Below are 13,762 nucleotides of genomic sequence, written 5' to 3'. Positions count from 1 at the left end.
TTGAGTTAGATAACACAGGGAAAGCCTTGTTTTGAACTTAAAACCCACTTAAGAAAGGGACAGATTTGTACTCAGTGTTTTCACTATTGTTTTCAGATGCAGAGATTTATGTCCTGTTCCTCTCAGAACACAGGTTACTTGCCCTGTTCCCCAGGCAGTGCCCACCAGCAATGCTGTTTGAAGAGGAGATGGAGCAGGATCCAGTCAATGCCCAACGTAACCAATGGTGTGAATCATTTGAGAGCTGGTGCACAAACCTGCTGTCCAGCTGGTATCAGAAACAGTACATGGCCTTACAGACACATAGCACACAGGTGCAGATATACAAGTTACCTGAAATTGAGGTGCTGCTCCATAGTGGCATGGTTCACAGGACCTGGCAGTCTGCGAGGTACAGATGCTAATAAATTCCTCAGATAAACTATTCCTGATGCAATGGTTTATGTAACAATTCACTGCAAAGATACAGCCCTTTCCCACCATCATGCAGAAAGTCAGTGACAAAAGTCAGCCTAAATACTACTGGGTTTCTTATTCAGCACTTAAACTGCAGAAGAACCTCGAGTCCTCACATTGCAGAGTGAATAGTTCAGATGCACAGAAGTTAAGGCCTTTTAAAGTGTGTGCCTGTGACAGAAAAGGCACTGGTTCATCTGCCCCTGTCCCACTGCTGAAGAAAAACAGTGACAGTACATTAAAGACTAATCTGAGTTACACTAGGGACCCAGAAGCCCTTCAGCAATCTGGAAAACCGTTTGTGGTTTTGTGCCTTCAAGTAATATTAGCACCCAAACTTTTATACACTTATCTAAAAAGAAGTGGAACTTCTAACGTCCATACCCCCTTATCTTTGAGGTTCAAGATATTTATCCTCTAGGACCACCTGGAAAAAATTGCCTATGAGTTACAGCTGTGCTTTACTCACAAAAATACACATCTGCCTTTGTCCCGCATTTATGTTTAGCAATATTAGTAATCTAGGTGAAGACATTATTATGCCTTTATGTAGATTAGTTACACAATCACCTCTTGCAGAGGGTGTGGGAAGCTCAGTACATCCCTACAACAGTGAGCAGAAAGATAAAGTGTAGCTTTTTTTAATAAATAAGACTCCCAAACAGTAATGAGTGCAGCCAACTGTGGAGCCCACCAGGCAAGCAGGTGAAAATATATTAATGCGAACATTTAATGTAACAAGTCTCTCTTCTCCCCTCAAGACATTTCTACTCATTCAAAATGTGCAGCAGTAAATCAAATTAGATCAAATACAAGTGTCTGAAAGGAAGCCACACAATAATCAGTTTTGAATTTTCCCACCCCTCTCCCATAAAAAGCCAGTACAGTATTGCAGAAAGTTAGTATGTGCATCTAACCCATTATATCTGGCTTGAAACTGTATAAAATGACATCTGATAGCAGCTTGTATGGACAAGCTCCTATTAAATGTAATTACTCAACAAGGTCTATCCTAAATCAGTTAATGATCAGCAACAGACAGAAATTTTCTGGCATTCCCTGACTTTGTATATTATGGGAATAGTTTTTAATATTAAAAAGTGTATATAATTCCTAGTTATGTTTTTGTTTACTGCTCATGAAGTGAATGTGAAATCTCATTACATTAATTGAGCATGTTGTCAGATTGTCACTTTTCTCCTCTTTAATTGCCTCCTGTCTCTTTCATTATCCCTGACAAGCCACATTTTCAGCCCAACATCCAGTTTTGCATGCCTGGTTTTTCCACATGCAGTGCTACAAAACTGGTTACTCTCCAAGCTGCCACAGACTGCATGATCTTGTTGGGGTAGCTGGGCCGCCAAGTGAAGCCGTGTGCTCACTGGGAGCATATAGCACTGTTTGTATTTCCTGCTACACTGGGGTGGAAATGCAAAGTTAGAAAGTTGTTAGAAGACAGCTGAAGATCAAGGGCAGCATTTCTGAGCCTGTGCATGATTACCTGTGCTACTACAGGCATCATAGATACCTACAGCATTGAGGAATTAATAATCCCTCATATGTGGATTTATTTCTCCTGTAAAGCCTCAGCTGTTCCAACTCAAAGCAGTATAAAAATCTGTCTCAAGACTGTATACAACAATGCACTGGGTGGTTTTACATTCTCAGTGAATACACAGAACTACCCTTTCCAAACTGCAGAGCAGCCTTTCCCTATTCTGAGGATACTGTGCATGTTTTACACTGCTCCTGCAACATGGGAGTCTGTGCAGAGCTGAGCAGCCATGGATACTAGAAGACCCCATGAAGCATTTCACCTCACAGCTTTATTCCTAACACCCCAAACTAAATCCCTGAACTATGCAAAAATAACCCTCCCAGCAACTGAATTTCACTCACCATCTTCAATTTCTTGAGGCCTCCTTGATTTCTACAAACCACTGTAATCTGCCTGGGAGTTAATGAAGGGTTAATTAGTTAGGTAGTCCCTTACACCCCCGCTGTATTCATTTGGTTTAGGTGAAGTTACACCTAGTTTTAAACTGCCACTGTAGGAGAGTCCCAACTTGTTTTGCTATCAGTTGGCTTTGATAATTTGCCAAGAAGTTAATCCTGCCTGACATGCATCTCACAAGATCCACCTCACCTGCGCTCTATCAAAGCAGCCAGCCTGTGCTTTAAAAGCCCAAGTGTAATCCTGACAATGGCTCTTGCAGCCGCCTGGAAAACACATTTTGTAAATGATTCTGCATGGGTTTGTTTTTTTTTCCTGCAGGAGTTTTGTGTCTCACATTACAGCTCTTGCTGTGTTTATGGAGTCACCTTCTGTCCTAGAAATTTGCTGTGTTGTGATGCAGGCTCCCGGCAGCTGTGAGACTTGGAAGGGAATAGTTCATAGCTAACACAAACACGTTTGCTGACAGTGTAATTACTCCCTTCCCCAGGATTTTTCCTTGTTTTCTTAAATGCAGGACACCTACAGTCACAATAACAATATATCACTTGCCTGTAGCACAGCTTTCTTACCCCTGTAAAGTGTTAACGAAGTTCCTGTCCTTGTTTCTGCAGTAATTGTAAAAGCATGTTGGATAATATACTAGCCACACTTTATTAAAACATTGGCCACACTTTATTAAACCTAACAATTTGATCCTGTGCTCCCTGCTAAGGAGAGATCTAACTCTAATTTCATTTGGAGTTCATTTCAGCATGCTCAGATCACACACTTGGTTTTAATTCTTCCAGGGCCTGATCTGAAGACAATGTGCCCAGTTGCAGCATATTCAGCTGTTTCATATTTGACTGTGGCCATGTCTGCACGACTTTCTAACTCGAGGCCTGATTCTGCAAGGTGCTGAGAGCAGAGGGCTTGCTGCAAGCCTTCCAGTTCCCACTGATGTCCAAGGGGAAACCGAGGCAGCTTGGTGCCACTTGGGATGGGTGGACCCATGCGTGGGTGGCTCCAGGGTTGGTCGGGGAGGTCCACGTGGACCCACTCGCAAGCTGCCTTGGGACACCAGGGGTGCCCAGAGCTTGCAAGGCCCTGGCCACAGAGTAGCTCAGCATGGCAGCCATTTGAAGGGGACAATGGGGGGGGAGGGGGTGGCAGCTAATTATTTGACAATTATTATTGTTGAATAATCTTTCCAAGGGACAAGGAGGCAGATGAGTTTCAATTGTCTGCATTTTTTTTCTTTTCTTTTTTTTTCTTTCTTTTTTGATGCCCTTCACATGCAAGTCTTGCACAGATAAAGGTGGGATGAGGTGGTGAAATCCAGGGACCACCTAGGGTTGTATCTGCTGCCATTGCAACTGCTGTGGCAGGAGGGCATAGCAGCATTAGGAGCAGACATACATACAACTGTACATCCACAGGCCTGGAACAAAGTCAGTTCAGTCATCACCACTTCAGCTGCAGGGAAACCGAGGCACACCATGCCCTCTCTGCTGTTAGAATGGAGAGTGGCAGGTCCTTGAGCAATTGTCATTGAGACTTTTCTGTACAAGTCTCTACCCAGAATAACTGAAAATCTAGAATTTCCAGGATTGCTGTCATCCATGTCATTTCCTCATGGTGAAAAGTATAATTTCCTTAAAGTCTTCCTGCCCATAAGCTCATCACAAACTGAGGGTTGATGCACATGTGTGTCTGTGTACAGGGAATATCTTGCTATTTATGAGAAGATACACAGCAAAGCATACTCCAGTATTATTTCTGAGGCATGAAATTGATAGAGACAACTCAGCAATCAAACTCTTAGTGTTCTGGCTCAAAAAGGAGCCTCTTGTTTGAAATCCCATCAGGAAAGAGCATTACTGCAGGTTAGAAATGAAAAATGCAGAATGAAATTGCATGAACTTGGGCAAGAGAAGAAAGGGTCCATACAAAGCACATGAGGCAGAACCCCTTTGCCTCTCATCTTGAGGCGTCACCTCTACAAAAAGCACACAGCATTTTCTTATGTCTTCTCTGATGACAATACTCTTTGATTTTTCTGAAGAAAACATCAATGAAAAATGTGACTCCTTCTGGGTGTGATTAAATCATTAAATAATGGTCAGAGTGTACAGAATCACGCAAAAATGTCATGGCAGACAAGCACCCAAATACCTTTTTGGCAGAAAGTGATTAGCTCAGCTGGATTTCCAGGTTAAATACAAGGTTAGATAAATACTTGAATAAACTTCTTTCAGCAAGGACAGGATTAAGGAGAATGTCTTATTCTTGTGCTGACAAAGTTTTGCTGGTTGCAGACTGATTAAATCTTTAATTTAAGGTGATTATTTTCCATTTTTGGTGATTCACAAGGGGAGAGATTCCCCCACTGTTTTTACTGCTCAACTCATCACAAAGAACATTTCCAGCTCCCCCTTGAGACTGTTGGGAGGTGATGGGTTGGGTGTGGAAGGGTTCAGGTGACCCTTCAGGTGCTGTTTTGGGGCAATGCCCTCCTAGATTGCCAAGAGGATGCTGGCAGCCCTCCAGCCAGGCAGCCCTGGGTACTGCTAGCCCTTTTCTGGCATTACACTGCCTCCTCCTTTTTCACAAGCCAGGTGCAAGGATGACCTGCTGTGGGGCAGGGAGCCAAACTTCCCACCAGTCGTGCTCCACTCTGTCCAGGCCACGAGCAAACTCACTGTTAAAGTGATTTGCTTATTTTAGCTGCTCCTGAGGTGATGCTGTGGCCCACAGGCAATGTGAAAGGCTCTGGTGTGCACTGCAGCAGTACCTTGCCTGCAGCCACCAGCAGGCTTGAGCTGCCTCGGGTGTTAGTTACAAAACACAAGGAGCATCTAATTGTAAATTGGGAGTCCTGCCATGGCTAAGAAAAGGGGAAAAGTTTTTTGTTCTTTCTTAGGGGAATGAGAAAGATTCAGCCAATGTGTGTGTTTTCCTGCACATCCACTGCAAATACAAATGTAAGTACTTGTGCTGCAATTGTCTGGGGCCAGAACTAACTCCAGCTTGTGAGAGAGGAAATGTTACTGTCAGGTAGGAATGAATTCTGGGTCTGTGCTTTGTGGTATAACAGGGACCGTCTGCTACAGTTATTGTGGGGAGAGCCCACAGGAAGTATCCCTTGGATTTGCACGTAGCTCAGCCTATATAACTAAGGGTAAAGAGGGTATAATGTCATTTGCATTTTTGTTCATCTGAGGAAATCTATGTGGTTAACAAATGTCCTCAAGTGGACACCATAAAAGAGCTCACTCAATGCTATTTATGGCTGCTCTCCAATACCAACGGTCCAATCATTTGTGCTGTGTAATATGGACCAGCTGACATCAATGGTCTGGAACATGAGACAACTCCACATTTCTATCTCTATTCTTTTCATTAAAAGGCTAGGAATCTACAGTCTGACCTTCAAATGAAAGGTATCATGAAACAAGAATGCTGGTAAGGCTGTAGGTCAGTTTAGATTTGTTCACAGCTAGACTGGCATATTGCCCTGGCTTATAGGACTACGATAAAGAGGTACTAAAGCTTCAGTAGGTAAGAAGTTATTCAAGCAAGGAAATGGCACAGAATGGAGCCTAGAGTCTGAGTGGGAAATAAAGCAAAAATACTGCCATAAAAATAGAAGGCACAACAGTCTTCCACGTTGCATCTTTCAAAAAGATTAATTGGTTTGGCTGCTATTGTGAAAGCTCAGATACAGCACATGGCTCCAGTGCCAACTTCTGAACTCAATGGAGCCACAAAAGGGCCGGGTGGTGAATAACTTTGAAGAGTGAAACATCAAACCAGCCTCAACTTGAATTTGAGAAACATCCTAAACCAAACCCAAACAATGCTGCTGAGGGAATGATTCAGGGGATTGGTACGACCCTCCACATTTTATGTGGAGCAGCGGGAAGGCTGATAATAAAGCCCAGTGGAACACCTCTTTCTAGGCCAGAGCAGAACAACAAATAATAAGCAAAATACACATATCTGTCCCTGGTTAGGCAATATTAAAATCACCCTCTGTGAAGCAGGTATGCATTGCTGCCTGTTTCCTAAATGAAATTCCTCACCAGGATATTTAACTTTCTGGCACATACTGTTATAATTGATTATATTTATCCATGGCACTTACTGTGTCGGAGACTCACTTGATTGCCTCTGTTTTCATGGTTCCTCACCAATGTATGCACGAACAGTCATGCTGCAGGGCCTTTTCCTTGTGTACCAGAGTCATGCCAACTAGTATGCATCACTGAGGGGGGACTTGAGAGATTGAAATCTTCCAGCAGCAAGAATCCTTGAAAAGTCCCTATGTCTATCTCCCATCCTGCTGTGTGATTTCATTGGTTCCATTGAAATCAGCCAGGTCCCCCACCCTGACCTCCCATCTAGAGTGCATGCCTCTGTTTCCCTTATTTGGAAAGCAGTATGTACGGACATTCAGGTCAAGGTCTGCTATGGAACTGGGATCCAGTCATCCATGGTGCCACAGCTGAACCAGAAAGAGCAGAAACTCACCAACCTGTTCCTAGCCAGGACTCATGGGGCTCCAGTAATTCTCCTGACCCACACTGGGCCACCTGATAACCAACGGTTGCTGTGCTGGGGCTCTGTAACCTGCAGTGAGAGTTCAAAAATTCTTCTGCTCCCCCTGAATCTCTGATTCTGGCCTGAATCACTCACAGCCTGACAAGGCACAAAGCATTTTCCTTACATAAAAAGGTTCAGAAAGTTAAAGAACCTGACAGTTGACTCCCTGCTTCACGCTCTCCCTATTTTCCCAAGGTTAACCCTTGGACAACCTTTCTTCCAACACAGAAAGCCTTTACAAAAACTAAAATGGGATCCAGATCTGCGGAATTCTGGGCCCATGCAGTAACCAGCAGCCTGCAGTTCCCTGCAAAGGTAAATCCTTGGCTGGAAGAGTATTTACTTACATCTGGCACTACTGATATGGAACTTTTTTCATAAAGTGCCTTGGGATGTTAGATGAAATGGGAAGTATTGCAACCAAGCACAAATAGCATTCATAGCAGTGCTAATAATAGCAGTACCTGGAGCCACTGCTCCCATAAATAGAGACCAGCATGAGATAACTCCATGCATTTAAATCAGATCACCAGAATATTTCTGCCATAAGCAGAAATGATATCATGAATCTTTCATTGTTATAAATGCTTGCAGGCACAGGCCCTGTGTAAGAGCATTTAGGAAGATGGGCAGCTGTTCCCTGCTGTCAGGTACAACACATTGGACTACTGTGTCATGTGAGCAAGGCAGAGACAACACTTACCTCCTCCCTGTTTTCTTAACTGGAAAAGATAAAATCTAGTCCTCCTGGTTATTATCATATAGTGAAGTTACCAAAGGCAATGAAACAGCTCACTTGGGAAGTAACCCAACATTAGTTTTGTTTTGTTTTTAAATCCTAGGACAAAGAGAAGTCTGCTCTGGCTAAGCATGAGATTCAGACCCAGAAGGTCACTGCTTATCCCCCTGCAATTCTTACTTTTCCCTCCAGCCTTTCTTCTTCTCTTAACCTCTGTGGTCTGTCAGCTCCTTCACGAGGGGAGGTGATTATGGTGGGTACCCAAACTGCCTGCACTTGCAGTGGTGTAGTACCCATTTCTGTGTGTGAGCACTGGATATTGTTCTCTGTGGCTAATTCAGAAACCAAAATTACAAGCTGCTGAATGAGGACAGAGCAGTAAACAGGATTTGATCTAAAGCATGGACCTACAAATGGCAGAGATGAGTGAGATGCAGGTAGTTTTGGGTGCACCTTTGCATCCGAAAATTTACTGACCACAGAAAAGAGAAAGAACTTGGAAACATATATTATGAAAGGGATGAAGATGCTTTTTGACATTAACAGATCAGTGTGTTCTCCCAGAGACGCTAATTTCCAGGCGAGTCACTCTGCCATGTCACCACAGGGTTTCCTTGGGACTGTCAACGCTGTAGGTAACATGCCAGCTGAGACAACTTTCTCCTTATGGAAATTCTAGCAGGGTTTTCTCAGATCTAGAGATGGTGTACTTCGTAGCAAATTGATGGAAAGGGCTATTTTGGCCTTAAAACTACCCCAAGGTCCACAATACTTGATAGTATTGATATCATCAGGTCTTAAGCTTCTCTCACATCAAGGGTGACTGCCATAGTGCAAAAGAGGAGCAAAGAAATAAGATATATTTGACCTGAGGCTGAAGTTCTTTTGAATTAAGAAGTCCCAATTCATGTAAATACTTGAGTTTTCTCACTTCCCCACTACTTTCCTTTTCCTCATCATATGCAGTTTTCCCTTCCTCACTTCCACCTCTTCACCTTTCTGTCTCTCCTGCCCTTTTCCTCCTTCCTTCTCCTATTTGTATTTGGGCTTTTCTTTCCATTGTCTGTCTCTCCCCATTGCACATCTGCCCTCCAACCCCAAAACAACCCAAACTCTCAAAGAAGTCCTTAATCCTCTCCTAATCTGAGGCATACAATAATTAGCTGGAAATAATATTTTTGCAGCTCTGTGTTGGCAACAACAGGGAAGCCTCCATCTCTGCCCTTCTGGCAGAGCAGCCACCAGCAGAACAGTCCCTTTGGAGACATGCCAGATTTATGGATCAGCTGCTGCAAACCTGAGGGTGGATTTAAAAACTGCTGGGGAGTGGGAAAACAAGAAGAAATCTACCTTCTCTGCTGGGTTCAAGGTTCCTCTTTGGTTTTTGAGACCTCACAGATTCTCAGGCCAGAAGCACTCAACACAATCCTCAGTCCAGCAACTGCCTCTCCACTGCAGGCAAGTAATTAAGACAAGCAAGACCATTGCTGGCAGGGGAGGGCAGCCAGAAGAAGTTGATTTGCTTATTTCACATACTCTGTCACTTGAAATTTGTGCAATGGTGGGGCTCACAAGTGGTTCAAGGGATCCCAGCTAGGAGGGGAGGTGTGGGGGGCAATCCCTGCTCCCAGCCAGGCACAGGTATTACAGAAGCCCTGTATTCCTGCAGAAATGGCTTGAGATGAAACCACACCATGTGAAAGGGTCAGTGATGCACCTCGTGGCCTTTTGGCTAGGAACTAGTGTGCAAGAGGCCAGTTCACTCCATTCAAAACCACTTTCTCAGGAAGGGATGGGGCACTGTCACAGGAACCAAAGCTCCAATTTGAGTAGTGTATTTGCTTAAAAATAGAAATGTAGTCTTTATGTTTGCATTACCTTGTTATAGTCTTCTTAATGCTACATTAACAAACTAACATGTTTTGATTCCACTGTGAAAGTCTTGAGAAAATTATTACAGCTATGGTCCTGGGGCTGAAGAACTGTGGTTCTAAAATGCTTTTATAGACTACAAATTGGGTGCTTTTCATAAAGGTTATCTAATTTTAATTACAATTTCCCCCCTGGCAATTCTCCTTGCTTTGAAGTTGCAGGAGTTTTGTCATCATTGAAGAGTGAGCAGCTTCAGATTATCATCATGTCAGATTTTATGTCCATAGAAACACTTTTTCAACAGTTCTTTTACGTGAGACAAGCTTTCATCTGTGAGAGTTGTATTGGTCTGAAAAGTAAGACAAGCAACTTCAGTGTAAGTGATGTCTAACTTATAGTGGGAAAAGAAATCACTAAGTATATACCTTAGCCTCTAAAAGAAGTAACAGTTACTGTCCCTACAGAGACAGTTGCAGAAGGCAAAAATATTACATTATTTTCAATTAATTATTTTTTTCAGTTAAGTGTTTGCCCTTTTCAACCAGTATTTTATCTGCCTGAGTCATGAATGGCTGGGAATAGGGAATAAGGGAAGGGGCATCAAAGGACTACTGAAATGAGCAGATGATCTCCTGGAAGAAGGCCCAGCCAAGGCATGACATCTGCCCAACCATTTACTCACTCACTGAGGTTTGTGCTTTCCAAGCCCTGACAAGACACCCCTGAGCATTAGCATTAGTTTTGACCATGAGGCTGGTGCTGGGTACATTTCACATGACTAATGGCATAATACTTAGTGTTCATCTTTCATCAGGAGAAGATGTGGTCCCTCCCTTCGCTGCGTTATATGCTTGCCGCCCATATATAACATGTCATCTCTTGCACTTTATTGCCAAAATGTTTGTTGATGTTTGTCAAAGCCAAGGAAAAGAAGGATTTAGCACATAAGCAAATCCTTATGAAGGGCTGATTTGTTTGTGTTCTAAGCCTTAGGCACTATGTCCCAGGCACAAGATGTTAAATCCAAAGCATATCAACTCCGTTTGTGTCAGGGATTTTTCTTGTCAGAAGTGTTATTGAAGAAACCATTTGGGTTTGAGCAGCCAATAGCAGTGATGACATTACAAGGTACTGCCTCACAGGTTCCATGGGCTGCCAACATGTTTACTCCTGTAATGTTCTCACAACTAAAACTGCAATAAAAAAACCTGCTAGTTAAGGATGCTTAAACCATTCTGAATGTTTAGACCTTTAGCCTGCATAGTTTTAAGGCACTAAGAGATACAAGACCAAATAGCTAAAACAAACAAACTAACTAACTAACTAACTAACACAAAGCTTGAGAGTTTTGCTAGTGAACAAGAAAACAAGGAGTATGGGGGAGTGGAAGATAAATGCATGTTTCCTCTCTCATCTTTGAAATTCCTGAGCTAACAAACAAGAATTGGCCCAAGCAGAATCAAGAAGTGACTATGAGAAAGTACTGTAGTATCATTGCTTATATGCAAATGCAATTCCTACTGGAATAATTTTCTTCATGGAGATTTCTAATTATATAATATTATATTAAAATTTCAGATTTTACTTCTCTTTCATCCCCCCCAAGACCCTTCCCTCAGACAAGAGATCTTGGATCCTGTTCACAGGAACTGAACCAGGCACCTCCAATTCAAGTAGATGAGAGTAATTAGCCTGAGTTATTGAAATCCTTTTAAATTTCCATAGGCTTTTAAAATCACTTGAATTTAGATTGCAGCTCCAACCATCTATGTTTTTCAGGCAGATCATTTCAGGATCTATGTTATTCTGAAGTGCTGCTCCATTGCAACCATTGTCCCCAGCTCTGTCCCAGATGGTTGACAGGGAAACAATGCAGGAGTTACTGTGAAGGAGCCCTGGTTTCAGAGACCAGATGTGGCTGCAGAAGCAGCTCTTTGTCCTTACAAAAGCATATGGAGTCTTACAGCCCAGGAACCACCAGTTACAGAAAAGTCACAGATTTGTTTAAAAAGAGTGGAAGAAAGAAGTCTGGGCTGGTCACAGTGACCCCACGCACATGGAGACAGCTTCAGATATTGGTCAGAAAGTTGCTGGTCAGGAAACAGCAGGAAACAACCAGTTCTGAGAGGAAAGCTGCTCAGTGTGCCCACTCTGAGCCACTGCAGGCTCCAGGAGGCGCCCGCCGGCAGGGAACTCCCCAGGCATCCACCCTTCGGGTTTCATTACCCCAGCTATTAGGCAGCATTTAGCAACACAAATTTCACATTATTGACACATCAACTCAGCAGATTCCCACTGTTTTGCACCAATGCTAAGAAGCTGTGGGCATACTGTGCCACACGCAGCCACAGTCACCCCAGGGCACAGTGCCCAGCCTCCTGGCACCATCCTGTGCCATGACAACCTCCACGCTGAGGGGTTAGCTGCTTGCAGCAGTGGTTGGCATGGTGGATCCCCATCCAGCTCTTCTTGCAGCAGTGGAACCACAAAAACCTTGGCTAAATGCAGATTCCTTACTATGTCTGTTCAGTCTTGCACCAGCCACTGGTGTCCAAAAAAGGAAAAAAAATAAGGTTTTCCTTCCAGTTCCCCATAATTTCCCCTGCAATAAAGCTACTGAGCACTGCATATGACCCTCTGGCACTTGGGTTGGCTGAAGGGGTCTCAAATTAACAAGATCTCTTATCAACAAAATAAAGGTTTAAAAAAAAACCCCAACAAACGTGGAGGTGAAGTTTTTTGGTCCTTCTCATTCTGACACTATTTTAAGTAACGGTTGAAATAAAAAAGGTATTCTGGATTTGTTCCTGTAGCTCAATTTACAATTGGGTTGTGATTTTTAATGGTAAAGGATGTCATGTGGAAGACAGTCTTCATGACCACCCGTGGTTCAAGGGTTTTCTTAATTTTCAGAAGGAAAACGGAAGAACAGGTTTCAGGGCTGCAAGCAGAGTCACTAGAAAAGCAGGTTCAGTTACTTTGGGCTAGATCAGCCTAAAAATGTGTCAAATTTGTGAGAATTTAAGGTGGCCAACATGCCTCAATCCTTTCAAATAAATATTTCTTCCCTTTCACCAATCAGTTTGAATGTCATAAAGCTGGTTTCCCTCTAAAAACTGTCTGGGAGAAGGTCTGACAGTGCCTGGTATGTACTTCCAAGGGGAGATTAGTGCTTTCAAACATCAAAGTAGATGTTAAACTGTGCAAAGATATCAAACTTTTCATTACAAGGATTTAAAGGACATAGGTTCTTTGCAGGTTTGTCCACACTGTCCTCCTTTTAACCCTCTCCCCTGAACAAGCTGTTTCAGTCAGGTAGAAATCCCTCTGATTCTGAGTTGCAGGCAGCTCAGAAAACTCCTGTTTTCCTGTGTCCCTCCCAGGGCAAATCTGCAGCCCTCTGGGGACAGTCCTGCTTCAGTGGCCATCAAAGAGAGCACTATGACAGAACCCCAGCCATTTAGAGCCTTCTGGAGCTAGTCCCATCATCTTGCTTCTCCCAAGGTAGGGACATGACAGGTTTTTAAGGAATATCCTCAGCCCTTGCATATGCTTCCTCACAGAGGCCCCCAACATACATGCTGGTAATAAATGCCCCTCGTTATGAACACATGCCATGAGCCACAGCTATGTCAAAGTTACACAGCAGTAAAAAAACCTGATCATCCTTCAACACCTACATGAGACTAGTATTCTCCACTTTCTGTCCCTTGTGCATTTACCACCACGGATGTAAAGAGGGGACCAAAAAAATCCTGTAAAGTCAATATTCACTGCATCTATTCATTAAAATACAGTCAGCCTACATGAGAGTTTTACTTGGAATGAAAGGACTGTTAGAGAATTAGTCACAGCCTGGGAGGCAGGAGAGGGCATTGTTTTATGGAGACAAGAAAGGCTTTGGAGAGCAGATGATTCTAATTTACCTTCTTGACTTTATTCAACCACTTTCAAATAGATTTCTCTTTGCATGGACTGTAATGTTTATAGCTGCAAGGAGGAGAAAGGTTCACTTTTAATCCTTCAGCGAAGTATAAGGCTAAGAAATAAAGCCTGGAGAATTTTGCTTTTTCTCTGATTGGCAAAGATTTCAGGTCAGGTGACCATCCCCAGGAAACACCAAATCACATTAAAAATGCACCGTGAAGCAAGAA

Source organism: Apus apus, chromosome 15 (assembly GCF_020740795.1).
Source record: "Apus apus isolate bApuApu2 chromosome 15, bApuApu2.pri.cur, whole genome shotgun sequence".
Taxonomy (NCBI): Eukaryota; Metazoa; Chordata; class Aves; order Apodiformes; family Apodidae; genus Apus; species Apus apus.
Note: the sequence above shows the minus strand (reverse complement) of the source record.